This window comes from Artibeus jamaicensis, unplaced genomic scaffold (assembly GCF_021234435.1).
Source record: "Artibeus jamaicensis isolate MK-2021 breed Jamaican fruit bat unplaced genomic scaffold, CSHL_Jam_final contig_332, whole genome shotgun sequence".
Taxonomy (NCBI): domain Eukaryota; kingdom Metazoa; phylum Chordata; class Mammalia; order Chiroptera; family Phyllostomidae; genus Artibeus; species Artibeus jamaicensis.
This window is the reverse complement of record NW_026521788.1, coordinates 25,086,964-25,105,477: the sequence shown is the minus strand read 5'-3', so window position 1 is coordinate 25,105,477 and position 18,514 is coordinate 25,086,964. Positions and strand designations below refer to the sequence as shown.

Genomic DNA, 18,514 nt, shown 5'->3' with positions numbered 1-18,514 from the left:
TGCTTTTCAGGCCCCGCGGCCAAAGGGGGGCACCCCAAAGCCGCGTGGGCCTCTTCTACCAAAGCTGCAGGAGTCCGCACTCCACCAAAAACATGTGGCTGTCTTCTTCACCTGGCTGCAGGGATCTCCATTCTGGCAAAGCTGCGTGGTTTTTCCCTTTCACCTGGGAAAGAGGGGTTCCACACTCTGCCAAAACCACGTGGCTCCCTCTTTCACCTCACCAACAGGGGGTCCTCACTCTGCTGAAACCGCGTGGCTCTCTCTCAATGGCTGCCGTGCCTGGCTCTTCCACTCAGGGGTGCAGCCCTTAGTTACATCCTGAGTCCAAGCCCTCCTCACTCAGGAGAGCAGCTCATAGATCCCATCTTGAGTCCCAGCTACTACCTTCTCCCTTCTGCCTGGCTCCAAACTTGGCCACTGCTATTTAACATATCTATGAAACCAGTTAAAGGTTATAGATATGTTAAATAACCATTCCTCCAGAGGTTAGCTCCAAAACTGTTGCTATGCAAAATAGCTCTCAATGGCCTGGCTCCATTCATCCCTTCCCCCTGGGGGGGGGGGGGCAGTGAGGACATCTTATATGTCTCTTCAATATTTCTATACACTTTGAATTCTGGACACTTTTCTAAATCTTTTTGGGGGGCCCCTCTGTCTGCACCCTGTATCAGGTTCACAAAGCAAAGCATCAATTCCCTCCCTGTATCACACCTGTTTCAGATGCTTCTCAGTCTGCATTTAAAATGGTCTGAGAGCAGCAAAATCCTGCAACCAAGTGTTGACAGTCACTAAGTTAAGGATGTGCCCATTGTGCAGAAAGCAACAAGTGAGAAGTTCAAACCACACACCAATGCAGTCCCCTTTCGCATCCAAACACTTGTGTTTCTGTTCCGTTAGAAAACAAGTCAAAACAAAATACTTTTGTTCCTATTTTGGTCGGGCTACCTGATGGGGGTGTGGCCCTCGTGGATAAACTATCATTTCTTTGGAGCCAAATAGCATTTGCAAACCAGTGCAGGGGAATAAACGCAGGAAAACTTCCTGAAGGAAGGTAATGAGAAGATGGGAAGCCTCATTTCTATCTTATTCGCTCTATCTCTACTCGGCCTGAAGAAGGAAAATGCCGGTAAAACCGAACTTTTACCGTCCAAAGGCGACACTGCTCTTATTTTGAGGCACTTGGGAAAAGAGGGCCACATCCCTAAATTTATTCTGGTGTAGGTTTGCTATACCAACATCCCCCAGCCCAGACCGTCATGTCTGCGAGAGCTTTTCCACTCTGCCGTCAGCTCCACATTCTTTCTGGCTCTCGCCCACTTCCAGAACTTTGCATCCCATCCCTGACACTCCTTGCGGCCGCCATTTTACAATAACTATCGCGAGACATACTTGGCAGCCTTGGTCCAGACTCCTTTACTTTCTTGCGAGAGGTTCGTGTTGGTTGTTCTCGCTGTAGCAGAGGAAAGTGTCGCGAGAGCTGGTTGCCTTGGCTCCCTGTAGCTATAGCAGCCGCGGCGGTTAAGAATGCGGCGGCAGGAGGGGTGAGTGCGACACCCTCAGGGGGGCGGGGCTGGAGGTAATGGGGTGCAGAGGGTAGTACCTGGGGGTGGGGTGGGGACGGCAGGGTCGCGGGCGGAATGGGCCCGAGTGTGACGTTTGGGGAAGGACCCGGGTTCAGTGGTTACAGGGACAGGGCGCCTGTCTGCACTAGGACGAGCCGGGAGGGGTGGATCTGCTGGGAGGTCCAGGGGGAGGGACCGGGGTGTAAGGTTCGAGGAGCAGGGACCTGAGTGTGGCAGCTGGACTGTGGTGGGAATAGTAAGATTACGGGGTCTCTGAACTGGATAAAAGGACCTGACTACATTGAGGAATAAGTGGGAAGAAATGGGGTACAGCTGGGAGGAGGGTATGTTGAATGGGAGCACAGAGGTTGGGCCCGGTTTGCTTTGCACTGGTGGGGATGGTGTGTTGCGTGTGTGTGCCGAACCTTCACAGGTCTCGGGAGCCCGCCTGATGCTGTTCGCAGATTTGAACCGCATCAGGACCTGGGTCCTAAATGGCTTGGCGGGAATGGTGGCGTCTCGGACCTTCACCATCTCCCGCCCCTTTCACAGAAATCCACCACCGACTCTGAGATGTGAAAGGAGGTTCCTGGTGAGCTAGTATTAGTCGGTGGAGAGACTGTGAGTGGGGTAATGAATGATTGCTGCTCTAAAATAAAGTGTGGGGTGGGAGCCCGAGAGAAATTTTTGAGAAAAAAAACAAACAAAAAACTCAGATGTTCTTCCTCTAGAGCGTACTGAGTTGGAAGAAGGGGGTGTGTGCTAAGATCACGTTTCTTCCCAGATTCATTCAAGTGTAGAATTCCTTTACCGTGTATTTGTTGAATTATACATGCAGTGTAAAATCAGTTTAGTTGGTACAGTGAAAGAATGTGAATTACGACACTTAAACCTTCTACGAATGTAATTGAAAAACTAAGAAAAGTGTTTTTATTGCTGCAGAACCAGGCTGAACACTAGGGATAGTTTTAGTTACTTGAATATAAAACCTAGTGTTCCTTAAGTGTGCTTGTGGATTAGGTTTTATTTTAGGAGATCGCATGTATTTTGAATACGGTCAATCTGAAGTAAAAGGAGTCTCCCAGGAGTTAAAATCATCGAGAGGGCAAAACTGAGTCTCAAGGACTGTTTTCTGGAGAGAGGTTTGCATTACTTTTTTTGTTAATTCTTATTTTTAGTGCAAACAATTAAATTTAATGAAACCATAAAAATGATTTCAACGTACAGATACAGCTTTCTGATAATTTTGCTCACTATCTTTTGTAGGTATAAGCTTGCAAGGGGATAACCTTTTTTTATTATGTAACTGGATTTATTCCATGTTGAGGTTCAAAAATTAATTAATTAGAATAATGATTTTTAAATACTTCTAGAGCTAGCCTTGATGTGGTTAGTCATTGAACTTATTTATTTGGCATGTATTAGACTAAAACTTTTAATTTGTAATGTTAATAGCTAAACTTTAAAGTGCTTTTCTTAGGCAAAAGAAAGCTTATGTGGTTGGGTCCAAAAGATTTCTGCATGAATCCATTAACAAGCTTTACTGGTTCTTATTATGAGTAGAGTACTGTGTGTAAGGCATTACATGAGGGAAAAAAGATTAATTCATCTATCCATTCCACAAACATTTATTGAGACTTATTTTGTGTCTGATTACTAAGCCTTCAGGATAGAAATACAAGTAAGCCTTGGCTCTCTGCCTTGAAATTGCTCAGAGCCTAGGAAGAGAAACAAATAATTACAGTTTGAACACAGACTCAGGTTCTGGCCCTGAAGGGTTTACATAGTGGCTGATGAGACTAAAAAGAAAGAAAAAATTAAAAACATTACAAAACATTAAGCAGATTCTAAACTATGCTGCATTAGTAAAATATATTACATTTCTCTGAAGAGATGAAAGAATGGAAACTTAAGAAAATTCACAGGTCAGTTAATTTAATCCTTTGAAAATTTTATTTATTTATTTATAAAGAGGGAAAGGAAGGGAGAAGGAGAGGAAGAGAAACATCAATGTGTGAGGGAAACATCCATCAGTTGCCTCTTGCGTGTCTGGAACCAGGGACCTGGCCTGCAATTTAGGCATGTGCCCTGACTGGGAATCCAACTGTCAACCTTTTGGTTCACAGGCTGGCATTCAGTCCACTGAGCCACACCAGCCAGGGCTGATTTATTCATTTAAAAATGATTTATTTATTTACTTTTAGAGAAGGTAGAGGGAGAAAGAGAGGGAGAGAAACATTGATGTGGGAGACATATATTGGTCAGTTGCCTCTCGCATGCCTCCATCCAGGGACCTGGCCTACAACACAAGCATGTGCCCTGACTGGAAATCAAACTGGCAACCTTTTGGTTGGCAGGCCAGTGCTTAACCCACTGAGCCACACAGTCAGGGCTAATAGTCTTTTTAAGCACTCTTTTAAAATAAATATCACTGAACTTTTTTTTTGGGGGGGTGCAGATAGAGGAGGGGGGAGAAAGAGAGGAGAGAGACATCTGTTTGTGAGAGAAACATCCCCCATCTGGGGACCTGGCCTGCAGTCTGGCATGTGCCCTGACTGGGAATCGAACTGGTGACCTTTTGGTTTGCAGGTCGGCACTCATCCACTGATCCACACCAGCCAGAGCTGAACATTCTTATATCAACAATAATAATAGGCATAATGGCTAATGTTGAGTGATTATTAATATGCCAAGCACTTTATCTCATTTTATCTTCACAGCACTCTGCTCTTCAGTTGGTACTAATACTTCAATTTTAAACATAAGAAAACTGAAGATAAAAGAATTAAGGAAGTTGCCAAAGATCACAGAGCTAGTAAATGGCAGATTAGGAGTTAGAGTTAGAAATATATGTAATTGGAAAAACCTAAGCAAGATTCCTTTCTTTTGCAGGGAGGGAGCCTGGAGATGGGGGAGGGAGGGCAGAGATTGAAGGTGAAATTGGCCAGAAGACCAGATTTTAATCTGTGTCTTTATTTGTAGATTTTTCTCTCTCAAATATTTACATTCTATATGGAGAATGAATTTGAATATTAGCATAATGCTAAATATGAAGTTTGAATTGAGTAAATTACCATATTCATGTTGTATATAATTGTACAGGGAGCAGTGCTTGGGAAAATGATTATAACAAGCAATTGTTATATTTGTAAGCTTCTAGAAAATGATCATTTTAACAGTGAAAATGGTTATTTATATTCATATATACTGCAAATGTTATTACAACAGACTTTAAAGGATTGTCATTTTTTTACACTGCAGTTTTTTAAATTATATTTTATGATTATGCTATTACAGTTATCCCAATTTTTCTCCTTTGCCTACCTCCACCCAATACCCCCCACTCTCTCAGGCAATCCCCATACCATTGTTCATGTCCATGGGTCATGTGTATAAATTCTTTGGCTACTCCCTTTCCTATACTATACTTTCTGTAACTACCTATTTGTAACTACCTATTTGTACTTCTTAATCCCCTCACGTCTCCACCATTCCCCTACACCTACCTCCCATCTAGCAACCATCAAAACGCTTTCCATATCCATGATTCTGTCTCTGTTCTTCTTACTTGCTTAGTTTGTTTTTTAGATTCAATTGTTGATAATATGTATGTATTGCCATTTTATTATTCATAATTTTTATCTTCTTTTTTTGAAATAAGTCCCTTTAACATTTCATCTAATAATGGTTTTGTGATGATGAACCCCTTTAGTTTTTTCTTGTCTGGGACACTGTTTATCTGCCCTTCAATTCTAAATGATATCTTTGCTGGGTAGAGCAATCTTGGTTGTAGGTCTTTGCTTTTCATGACTTTGAATACTTTTTGCCAGTTCCTTCCAGCCTGCAAAGTTTCTTTTGAGAAGTCAGCTCAGAGTCTTATGGGATCTCTCCTGTAGGTAACTACTTTTCTCTTGCTGCTTTTAAGATTCTCTCTATACCTTTAACCTTTGGCATTTTAATTATGATGTGTCTTGGAGTGGGCCTCTTTGCATCCATCCCGTTTGGGACTCTGTGCTTCCTGGACTTGCATGTCTATTTCCTTCACCAAATTAGGGGAGTTTTCTTCCATTATTTTTTCAGGTGAATTTCCAATTTCTTGCTCTTTCTCTTCTCCTTCTGGCATGCCTATGATATGACTGTGGGACCTCTTGAAGTTGTCCCAGAGGCTGCTTACACTTTCCTCATTTTTTGGATTCTTTTTTTCTTCTTGTTGTACTGATTGGTTGTTTCTTGCTTCCTTATGTTCCAAATCATTTATTTGATTCTCAGCTTTATTCACTCTACTGTTGTTTCCCTATAAATTGTTCTTTATTTCAATTAGCGAATCCTTCATTTCTGACTGGATCTTTTTAATACTGTGGAATTCCTCACCAAATTCCTTGAGCATCCTTATAACTGGTGTTTTGAACTCTGCATGTGATAGATTGCTTATTTCCATTTTATTTAGCTCTTTTTCTGGAGTTTTGATCTGTTCTTTCATTTGGACCATGTTTCTTTGTCTCCTTGTTTTGGCAGCCTCCCTATGTTTGTTTCTATGTATTAGGTAGAGCTGTGTGACTCCGTGTCTTGGTAGTGTGGCTTAATTTAGGTGCCCTGTAGGTCTCACCTATCACCCAAGTTGGGTGCTTGAGGTATGCTCTTCATGTGGGCTAAGTACACCCTAACTGTTGTAGTTGAGCCTTGGTTGCTATTTGCAAATCAGTAGGAGGGTTTTACCTAGGCCAGTCAGCTTCAAGGACTAGCTGTGACCACTGGCCACCAACCTCCACCTCTGTGGAGGATCAGCTGTGCGGGGACAGGGTGGTGGTGCTCCAGTGTGGTCTGTGGCTGTCCACTGATTCCTGGGTGGTGCAGGGTAAGGTCAGCCCCCATCTGTCTTTTGCTTGGGGCACCCTGCCTGAGTTGTAAAGCAATCTGAGATGGTTGCTACTTGTGCTGGGCTTGGAGATTCCCAAGTGAAGCCCAGCTATGACTCTAATCTGGCTGCCACTATAGGGCCCACTGAGAGTAACTGTTGCTTGTTTGGTAGGATTTAGGAGCCAAGACCAGCCATTTTTATGGAAAAGCAGCCTGGGTGGGCCAGTAAGCTGCATCAGGTAGAGTCTCTATGGATCCTCAAGGTGGATTACACTGTGTTATCCAGGTTGATTGAGTCTCAGATATGCCACCAGCTTACCGGCTCTGTGTGTGTGTGGAGGGCTCAGCAAAGGGACAATGGCCTCTGCTCATTCTAATTCCAGACACTCCAGTCTCTCCCTGTATACCACTGGTACCCTTCAAGCTGCCACTCCAGCGCTGGAGCTGAGAGGGAGGAGTCTGAGTAGGTAAGTCCACGTGTGGGTTCCCCAAGGACAACTACTTAGGACTCCATTAGCCTCTTCCACAGACTCAATCCCCCTTGGTATTTGCAGCCAGAAGTTGTAGAGGCTTATCCTTCTAGCACTGGAATCCTGGGCTGGGGGGCCTAGTATGGGTCTGGGACTTCTTGCTCCCCAGATATCCCTTCCAAATTTCTATCCATGTGGGTGTGGGGCCAGCCCATTCTGCATTCGTGCTCCCCTTACCAGTCTGGATGGATGTGGTGTCTTCAATTTAGTAGTTGTCAGATTTTCATTCAGCTTGATTTCTGATGTTCCTGAGTGATGGTTGTTTTATTTTAGTTGGAATTTTGATGTGGTTATGCAAAGAGGCATGCTGTGTCTGCCTGTGTTGCCATCTTGACTGGATGTCCTGTACCTATTTTTTTAATGCCTAATGAGAATTAGTTGAAAAGTAGAATTTATTTTGAGGTTCACTTTTTAGTGTCCCCCCCCCCCCCAGAGAGTTCATCTATAGAAAAGGTTATCCAAGTTCTATTTTTTGGGGGCAGAGGGGTGGACAGTGCCATATAATAAATTTGCGAGCTTCTCTCTCTTTCTCTGTCTCTCTCTCTGTCCCTTTCTGCTTTTCTCCCTCTGTCCCCCCTCCCGCTTTCTCCCTCTCTTTTTTCCTCTCTTTATTGATGATTTCTTTCAGACACATATATGTAAAAATGTTTTTAATTTTCTGTTATTCTTTAAGAGTTTTTCTTATTTCCCTTTGGCTATATAAATGTTCTTTATATACAAGTGTTTCTTTTTTTTTTTTAAGAAAAAGCTATTACATTCATTACTTAAGAAAAAGCTATTATGTTCATTACTTAGTTTTTTGCAGATAGGATGTATAGCTCTGTCATTGTTGGAATGTAACAAATGAACTTTTCTGAAATCCATGTTGCAGTATTTTAGCACTTTGTGTTAGCAGTACCTTCCTGTACCATGTTGAAGAAATATGTTCTATAAGGCACATTTTTCAAATAGCATTTGAGTTTTTAAATTAAAACAGAAGCTGAGGATAAGATTGTCACTGGACTCATGCAAAATATTTTTGTTAGTTCATTTTTTCCGAAGTTTTTCTGAGTTGTAAAAGGTTTTCAATATAAAGTTGGTAGGAAGTCAGTGACTTATTTGCAATTCCTAGAAGAAAAAAATTATTTTCTCCTAAAATTTTTTCTGAATAAATAAATTTTAGATAATGGAGTAATTTCATAGTCAGGTTTGTAGAAAAATTCATTCACTGTGAAAACAAAAAGAAAGAAAAAACCAGAACTTTCTTTTTGGGTTCCTTGTCTCAATTCTGAGTTGGGCTCAGTTCCTGGTTCTCAGTGAAAATCCATTTCCTGTGACAGTGCTTCCCATTTTGTATGTTGACCCTAGTCAAAGGTCTGTGGTACCAGAAGAAAATAAGTTCCTTGATCCTCTTTTGCCATTTCTTTTAGCCCCTTATTTATCTTTACTTGTGGTCATTTAAGACCAGAACGGTGTTCGTGAACAATTGAGAATTTCAGCATGTGTTTGAGTACTGAGGAACCCCAGAGAGAGGCAATATCATTTTAGTCTTGGGGTTTCATCTTCCTGGGGCCCACTTGGTCTAAGGAAACTTATCGTTATTTCATAGAATTAGAATAACAAATTTTGTAATTACAAAGGTAAGTTATAGACACCTCAGAGTTTTAAGGGTATTTACTGTTACTGAGAATACATATTTATATTACTCATGCTTTGTCCATCAACTGATGTTTAAACTACAGTTTCCTACACAGCAAGTTATTTTCAGGAGGAAATCTGTGTGAACCAGTCTCTGGCCATGATTTTAATTGGACAAAGTATGGACATCTGAATTTGAGTTGTCTTTTTCTAATTCTCCTTTAAAAAGTCATGAAAAGAAACAATAACTTTCTCTTTAAATTCAATTTGAAGTTCTTATTTCACAGTGATTTTCATCCTTTTTATTCTTTCAGTAGTTACTAAGCACATGTTTTTAAAATAACAATTTTATTGAGATATAATTCATGTACCGTACAATTCACACAGACAAATGTACAATTAAAAAAAGTTTTTAGTATGTTTACAGAGTTGTATAACTGTCTCTATAGTCAATTTTATTACATTTTTTAATTAAGATTTTATTTATTTATCTTTAGAGGGGAAGGGAAGGAGAGAGGGAGAGAAACATCAATGTATGGTTGCCTTTCGTGCATCCCCTGCTGGGAACTGGCCTGCAGGGAACCAGCCTGCAACCCAGGCATGTGCCCTGACTGGGAATCGAACTGCAATTGCCTGGTTTGCAGGCCCGAGCTCAATCCACTGAGCTACACCAGCCAGGGCCAATTTTATTACATTTTTATCTCCCCCAAGGAAATCATATATCCAGTAATAGTAACTTTCCATTCCCATTGCCCTTGGCAACCACTCTTTTATTTCTTATTCTGTAGCACAGGTGGCAAACACAAGGCCCACTGGCCGAATCCAGCCCTTACCTTGTTTTATTCTGCCTGGCACCTTGTTTCTACCTGGCGGCAACACTGAACTCTTGCTTAACTGTTAAGGAGTAGTTACATTTATATGGTCCTAAAATTACACTGGGCCCTTTGAAGGCAACTGCAAGGCTGATGTGGCCCCCAGTGAAAATGAAACACTTTATATTAATTGAATCATAAAATATCAATATTTGGTCTTTTATGACTGTGTTCTCTCACTCCTTATATTTTCAAGGTTTATCCATGTTATAGATATGGCTGAAAAAGTGTTTGTATTCCATTTTATGCATATGACACATTTATCCACTCATCAGTTGATAGACATTTGACTTGTTTCCACTTTTTGGTTATATAGGTAAGACAAATGAGGTGCTTAGCCCACAAATTAAAGATACTAAGGTTGTGCAAGTACAAAATTTAAATAGGCATTTACTCTCAGTGTTGTGCAAGTCACTTGACTGACCCTGAGCGTGAGTGCTGCCCTAAATTTTGCACCTGGGAGCTTCAGGTGTCCCACCATAGTCCTGGCTATGCATTGGCTCAGATGATACTCTCCTTCCTCTTCACTGAATACCAGCCACTTTTGAAAACTGAGTTAAAAAGTATGCTTTGCTCTTTGTTGCTTTCCTCTTCAACAGCTTTGAGTGTTCTATTAATCATCAAAGGCCGACTTGTGATTCTAGCTTTATTTCTGGTTACATTTCTACTATTTTATTCTTTTATTCAGTCTAAACTACTTTCTATTCACTAAACATGTCAAAATCTTTTCTGTTTTCCTGACTTTGCCTGTGACATTTTTCTCTTGGAACTGGTATATTGAACAAAATCTATTGGTGGTGGCATCGATCAAGATGAACCAACTCTTTGACCCTATGGCATGAATCTTGTTCAGACTCTAGTTCTCAAAAATGACAGCTAGCCTCCTTCCTCTTTAGGTCACAGATATTTTCTAGGAAACTCGTTAGGAAGTTCAGGTTTCTTACTCAGAGTGTGAACGCTGTAAGTGTCCCTCGTCAGGACAAATTCCACAGTTACTGGTACAAATTGTTCTTTTTTTCCTGTAGTTTCCTCAAAGTGCTTTGCTCAGTTGTTGCTGAGCAGCACCCTAAGGGAGTCCTGCCTAACATTATGCAGCTAATTTGTTTGTACCAATGTCTGAGATAAAGCCATGTAAATTAGAAGCCATTAAAATCTAAAAATAAGTCATAGTAATGCATGTACATTGTTCAAAAGTGAAATAGTATTTTAAAGCTTATAAAGAAAAACATCATTCTTTTGCCCTACTCTTCTTTATATACCTCTGATTCCTGTTTTTCTATATACCTCTAATTCTTGTTTTTCAGACCATTTTTCAATGTTGGTGTTTAGCGGGGGGCACGGTGGTATTTACCTTCACCGTGTTTCTAAATGATATGCTTTAACTGTTATTTCCTATACTTTCTCCTTCTACTCAAACACACACACTTTTCTCTCCCAATGTATGTATAATACAATTTTTTAGTTAAATCAGTTGTGGTAAGCAGAATACTGTGTCCCACTCACCTCCCTGCCTGCTCCCTATCCCTTGACCCCATATATCCACCTTTTAGTCCTTGGAACCTGTATATTTATTCCCTTACAGGGCAAAAGGGAATTAAAGTTGCATATGGAATTAAGCTTGCTAATCAGATGATTTTAAAACAGGGAGATTATCCCAGATTATCCAGATGGGCTTAATGTAATTAAAAAGCTTGTTGAAAGTGGAAGAGGGAGGCAGAAGACAAGTTGTTTGAGAAGGACGAAGTCTCTGTTGCTGGTTTCAAATATGTTGGAAAAAGCACTATGACCCAGAGGCAGGCAAGTGCCCTTCAGGTTCAGAAAAAGGCAAGGAAACAGATTCTCCCCTGGAGCCTCCAGAAGGGAACACCTGCTGAAGGTGAGGGTCTTTATGATGTTGATTAAATTTAGCTTTAAATTCTAGCTCTAGAAGTCATCCTTTCTCTATATATACACTCAAGAATGGTATTTTCTTCAGAGACCTAGCCTTTCCCCCTGATATCAGTAACCCCTGAGGCAGCAGAAGGCAGTAGTAGTCCAGACATACCTGACTAATGATCACAAGGTCTGGGCCTCTGGCAGGCTAAAGATAACATCTTGACCTAAGTTGTGTTTCAGCTCCTGAGCCCCAAAGTGGAACAACCAACCCCCAGGCTACTTTCTCATGAGACCAGTCATTGGGACATCTGAAAAGGCCTCTGCACTGTCCTCAAGACCTGATGAAACGTTTTGTTACCTTTATTACCTTTACCTCACTCCAACCAATCAACTCCGAGCACGACCCGAAGCCCCTAACCCACAGTATCTTGTGATTTTGCCCTATATAATCTGTAGCCTCTCGGACCTCAGGGAAGTTCAGGCTTTTGAGCAGCTTCCCAATTCTCCTGGGTGGCACTATTCATAATAAAATAGCCAAAATTTCTCCACTACAATTCGCAATGTTTAGTGTTTGGCTCTGCTGGGGCTGCATGGATGAACTCTTTCTGTTCATTAACATTACCAGCCCCACGATTTTAGTCTGTGAGAGCATATGGGACTTCTAACCTATGGAAGTGTAAGGTAAAAAATGGGTGTTGTTTTAAGCCACTAAATTTGTGGTAGTTTGTTACTGCAGCATAGAAAGGTAATACCTCTGTATTTCATTGTACATGACTTTGTAAGTATTCTTCGTAACTAAGTCATGTAGTAATTAATACATTTCGTTTCTTACACAAATTTTGTTTTTCCTAGTATTAGTAACTGCTTTTTTGTTATTGTTGTTTAGTGCTTTGGAAGTAATTCTTAAAGTTACTTGTAACTATACTGGGTGAAGGCATAGAGCTAAGTGTCAAGACTTAGGTTTGAATGTCAGCTAAGCCTCTTTGTGATCATAGGCAAGTTACTTATATTCACATTTTTTATTATTGATTTGAAAGAGAGGAAGGGGAGAAAGAGAGAAACGTTGATATGTTGTTCCACTTAGTTGTGCATTTATTGGTTGCTGTTGCTTTTTAAAAAATTTTTATTCAATGATCTCTGACCTTTTTATTGGCCTCCCACCCCTCAAGGGATACCCTACTTCTACTGACTTTAACAACTCAGAACTTTGGTGTCGTTGACCTCAGACACCACTTTGTCGTCCACAGTCCTGCAGGTGGTGGCTCTTGTCCAGGGCATCGGCAAGAAGGCAGTGGTAGGTGGCGATTCAGATTCCACCTTGACCTTGATGTTCAGCAGAGCCTCGTACTTCTGGGTCTGCCCCCTCTGCCCAGGTCTGGGCCAGCTCTTTCTCCAGGTGCAGTAGGATCCTCTTGAGCTGTTCTATTTGCATGGCATTGCTTGATTCTTCTATGTACCCTGACCTGAGATCAAACCCACAACCTTGATGTATTGGGACTGTGTTCTGACCAACTGAGCACCTGGCCAGGGCCTCAGGGCTCATACACACACACACACACACACACACACACACACACACACACACACACACATACTATATATATATATATATATATATATATATAGTCTGTCCAGAAAAAGCCCAAGCATTGTTAATATAACAAGAACTGCTTGTGTGACATTGACGTAGAGTGGACTGGAATGTGTATGTATGAACAATGATGACTTCAACTAGTCAGCAGGGGTGGTAGATGCCATTGAGTGAGCATGTCTACTGTGTGGCCATTGCATTCAAAATTACTAAGTGAGCAAACCAACAGATATAAAGTTTTGCATTAAGCTTGAACATTTCTCTGTAGAAAAAATTTGGATGATTCAGAAGGCTGCAGCTATGGGCAACTGGTGATTAGCAGCTTCATTAAAACAACATACCTGATCATGTATCATGTCTTGTGTAGTTTTTCTTGCAGAACATGTCACTCAGGTGACTCAGGCCCCTTACAGGCCAGATTTGGCACCCTGCAACTTCTGGCTTTTCCCAACACTAAAATCACCTTTGAAAGGGAAGAGATTTCAGACTGTGGATGAGATTCAGGAAAATATGACAGGACAGCTGATGGCGATTGGGAGAACTGTGTGAGATCCCAAGGTGCCTACTTTGAAGGGAACAGAGCTGTCATTGTCTTGTGTACAATGCTTCTCATAGCTTATATCTTCTCCAATAAATGTCTCTCTTTTTCATATTACTTGGATGGATACTTTCTGGACAGTTCTTGTCATGTATATACTTCTAAAGAAATAAATAAGATGTTATTTATTTATTTTTATTTCTTTAATCCTCACATGACAATATGTGTACTGACTTGAGAGAAACATCAATGTGAGAGAGCAATATTGATTGGTTGCCTTTTGTATGCCAGGGCCCAGATATATTTTTTAAAGATTTTATTTATTTTTAGAGAGAGGGGAGGGAAGGGAGAAAGAAAGGGAGAGAAACATTAATGTGCAGGAGAAACATGGATGGGTCGCCTCCCACAAGTCCCTGGCTGGAGACCAAACCTGCTATCCAGTCATGTGCCCTGAATGGGAATTGAATCAGAGACCTTTTGGTTTGCAGGATGACACCCAAGCCACTGAGCCACACCTGTTAGGGCACCATAATTTTTTAATTAAAATTTGTATTGAGTTAATTGTAGATTCATATGCAGTTGTAAGAATAATATAGAGAGATCTCTTGTGTATTTTGTCCCATTTCCTAAAATGGTAACATTTTGCAAAGCTGCAGTATAATGTTATAACCAGGGTATTGACCTTGAGACATACCACTGATCTTATTCAGATTTCCCCAGTTTTACTAATATTCAGGATGTGTGTGTTCTGTATGACTTTTTTTACATGTATAGGTTCATGTATCCATTACTGTAGTGAAAATACTGAACATTTCTCAAACCACAAGGATCTTGAGTATTGCTCCATAGATACCACCATCCCTGGCAACCACTGATCTGTCCTCTCTCTCTAAAACTTTATCTCTTCAAAAATGTAAATGGAATCATATAGTATATAACTTTTTAGTGTTGCTTTTTTCATTCAGTATCGTTTCTTGGAGATTTATTCAAGTTTCTGCATGTATGGGTAGTTTGTTTCTTTTATTTCTGAGTACTATATGGTAATGATATACTACCATTTGTTAAACACTCATCTGTTGAAGAACATCTTCGCTGATTTCAGTTTTTGCCTGTTACAAATATAGCTACTATGAACATTCATGTACAAGTTTTATGTGAATATTCATTTTCATTTCTCTAGGATACATGTTTAGGAGTTGTATGTTTAGTTTTTTAAGAAACTGTCAAACTATTTTCTAGAATGGCAGTACATTTTACATTCCCATCAGCAATATATCAGTGATCCGGGTTCTTTGAACCCCTCACCCTCATTTGGCATTGTCACTACTTTGTGTGTTAGCTGTTCTGATAGATGTGTAGTGATGGTGCATTGCAGTTTTGATTTCCCTACTGGCTGATGACATTGAACATCTTTGTGTGCCTATTTGCTGTGTGTAAATCCTATTTGGTAAAAGGTCTCTTCATGTCTTATGTGCCTTCAAATGAGAGATCTTTATATATTCTAGGTACTAGTCCTTTTGTTGAATATATGGTTTGGATATTTTTAATATTTATTTTTTCCAGTCTGTAGCTTATCTTTTCGTCCTTTCACCTGGGCTTTTATAGAATAAAAGTTTTTAATATTGATGAGATATAATTTATCAGTTTCCTCTTATGAATCATGCTTTGGGTAGCAAATCTAAGAACTCTTTGTTTAACTCTAGAGCCCAAACATTTTTAAAAAGTTTTTTGTCTTACATATAAAGTCTGTGATCATTTCAGTTTTATTTTTGCTTGAGGAGTGAAGTTTAAATTGACTTCAGAAAAGAAATAAACACAACTTGAAAGAAAATAGAGTTCAATTCTTCTTTACTTTTTTAAGCATATTCTATTGATTATGCTGTTACAGTTGTCTCAGGTTTTTCCCCTTTATGCCCTCTCTGCCCTGCATCCCCCCCACCCTTCAATATTCCTGCCACCCCCCCTTAGTTCATGTCCATGAGTTGTACATGTAAGTTCTTTGGCTTCTCCATTTCCTATACAATTCTTAACCACCCTCCCCCTGTCTATTTTATGCCTACCATCTATACTTCTTATTCCCTGTACCATTTCCCCTCATTTTCCCCCTCCCCACTGATAATCCTCCATGTGATCTCCATTTCTCTGATTCTGTTCCTGTTCTAGTTGTTTGCTCAGTTTTTGTTTTTAGGTTCAGTTGTTGATAGTTGTGAGTTGGTTTTGTCATTTTACTGTCCATATAGTTGATCACCTTCTTTTTGTCAGACAAGTCCCTTTAACATTTCATATAATAAGGGTTTGGTGATGATGAACTCCTTTAACTTGACCTTATCTGGGAAGCACTTTATGTGCCCTTCCATTCTAAGTGCTAGTTTTGCTGGATAGAGTAATCTTGGATGTTGGTCCTTGCCTTTCATGACTTTGAATTCTTCTTTCCAGTTCTTTTGAGAAATCAGCCGACAGCCTTATGGGAACTCCTTTGTAGGTACTTCTCTCCTTTCCTCTTGCTGCTTTTAAGATCTTTAATCTTGGGTAACTTAATTATGATGTGCCTTGGTGTGTTCCTCCTTGGGTCCCCCATTTCTTTGGGACTCTCTGAGTTTCCTGGACTTTCTGGAAGTCTATTTCCTTTGCCAGATTGGGGAAGTTCTCCTTCATTATTTGTTCAGATAAGTTTTCAGTATTTTGCTCTTCCTCTTCTTCTTCTGGCACTCCCATGATTCAGGTGTTGGAATGTTTAAAGTTGTCCTAGAGGTTCCTAAGCCTCTCCTCATTAAAAAAAATTCTTGTTTCTTCATTCTGTTCTAGTTGGATGCTTATTTCTTCCTTTTGTTCTAAATTATTGATTTGAGTCCCAGTTTCCTTCCCATCACTGTTGGTTCCCTATATATTTTGCTTTATTTCACTCTGTGTAGCCTTCATTTCTTCCCTCATTTTGTGACTGAGCTCAATCAGTCCTGTGAGCATCCTGATTACCAGTGTTTTGAACTCTGCATTAGATAGGTTGGCTCTCTCCTTATCACTTAGCTCTTTTTCTGAAGTTTTGATCTGTTCTTTCATTTGGTCCGTATTTCTTTGTCTCAGCACACCTGTCACGGTAAGAGGTGGAGCCTTAGGTATTTGCCAGGGTGGTCAACCTCCTTTGCTGTGTTGTGGCACTGTCTATGAGGGAGGGGTCAGAGAGGGCACATTGCCATTTGCTCTGCTATTGTCCCACTTTCTGTCACTTCCCTCACTCCCACAAGCAGATCGTGCCCTTTCAGTTGCTGATTTCTAGGTGGGTGTGTGTATGTATGTTTTAGGATCCTGTGGGTCTCTCCAATGAACTCTCCTGTGAAGCTGGAGTTTCTCCTGCTGCCCCTATAGATTTCTTTTTTAGCCTGGGGTTTTGAGTCTTTAGTTTCCCTCACTGAAACCCTGGGTTTTCCAGTCTGTCTTACTCCCTGTTGTTCCTCCAGGCCTGTCCATGTGAATGTGGGATCACCCTTGTGGTCCACCAGCTGCTGCCTTGCCGTGCATCCTCTCCTCTTGGCTACCTGTCTTCATCCCTCTACCATCTAGATGAATGTTTCTTTAACTCCTTGGTTGTTGGACTTCCATGCAAATGTTTTTCTGGCAGTTATGGTTGTTCTTTGTTTTTAAATTGGTTGTTGTCCTTCTTTTGGTCGTGCAAGGAAGCAAAGCGTGTCTGCTCGTGCCTCCATCGTGGCTGGCACACCTGATTACCAGTGTTTTGAACTCTGCATCAGATAGGTTGTCTGTCTCCTCATTGCTTAGCCCTTTTTCTGGAGTTTTGATCTGTTCTTTCATTTGCTCCATATTTCTTTGTCTTGGTGCACCTGTTACATTGTAAGGGGCAGAGCCTTAGGCAGTGGCCAGGGTGGGACAACCCTCTTTGCTGCAATGTGGCACTGTGCTGCAATGTGTGGGGGAAGGGTGAGAGAAGGAGCAATGCCGGCTGCTCCCTTGCTCCACTCTAACGAACTCTCCTGCGAGACTGGGAGTTTCTCCTGCCTTTGCAACCCCCACAGTATTTTACAGCTACTATTTTGAATCTTTACTTTCCGGTTTTCCCAATTTTCCCGGTCATCCAGCCCCTCCTCGCCCACACATCTACCACCTTGCCACAGGTCCTCTCTGCCCACCTGGCTGCCCATCTCCACCCCTCCTACTGGTCTGGATGAATGTTTCTTTAACTGCTTGGTTGTCAGAGTTCCATGCAGCTTGATATAGTGGCAGTTCTAGTTGATTATTGTTTTTAAATTGTTGTCCTTCTTTTGGTTGTGCCTCCATCTTAGTCTGAACTTGAGTTCAGTTTTTTATCTATGTATGTCCAAATGCTCTATCAGTATGTATTGAAAAACTTTTCCTTTCTCCATCAAATTGCTTTTGCATCTTTGTCAAAAATCATTTAAGAATATATGTGGGTTTAATTTTGGATTCTCTATTCTTTGTTCTAGTAATTGGTGTGTCTATCTCTCTGCCATTATCACACTGTTTTGATAACTTTAACTATGTAGTAAGCTTTAATATTGGATAAAGTAATTCTTCCCATTTATTTTTCTTTGTCAAGATTGGGTTAACAGTTCTAGAATTTGTACCATTCTATGTAAGTTTTAGAATAATCTTGTCCGTGTCTACAAAAAGCCTTGCTGGGCTTGAATTACATTAAACCTACAGATCAATTTTGGGAGAATTGACATTTTTATCATGCTAAATCTTCAAATCCTCTTTGTTTGTTTAGATCTTCGACTTTTTTCAGCATTTCATAATATGCAGCATACAGACCCCAAATATGTTTTGATAATTGTATACTTAAGCATTTAATTTTTTTGGAGTGATTGTAAATGGTAATGTGTTTTACATTTTGGTTTCTGTTTATTATTAAGTATATAGAAATGTGATTGATTTTTGTGTGTTTATTTTATATCCTGCAATTTGTTATTATTACTTCTGGGAGTTTGTTTTGTAGATTCCTTGAGATTTTCTATGCAGACAAGCATATCATTTGCAAGTAGAGATAGTTTTATTTCTCCCTTTTCAATCCATATGCTTTTTATTTCTCTTTCTTACCT

The 18,514-nt window shown here is 40.5% G+C and overlaps 1 protein-coding gene across 6 annotated transcripts in view; it reads left to right on the top strand.

Annotated features, from left to right (window-relative positions):
• Positions 1–996: 996 nt before the first annotated feature.
• USP54 (ubiquitin specific peptidase 54) overlaps positions 997–18,514 on the top strand; it is a 159,333-nt gene continuing 141,815 nt past the window's right edge. For 2 of the 6 annotated variants that reach the window (XM_037130628.2, XM_037130627.2), the window contains exons 1-2: positions 2,641–2,704; positions 6,803–6,886. The gene's annotated coding sequence lies outside the window, so the exon portion shown is untranslated. Of the gene's footprint in view, positions 1,052–1,407; positions 1,542–1,791; positions 1,907–2,640; positions 2,705–6,802; positions 6,887–18,514 lie in introns of those variants that run through there. The other 4 variants (XM_053663999.1, XM_053664000.1, XM_037130626.2 and 1 more) reach the window with 4 other exon arrangements.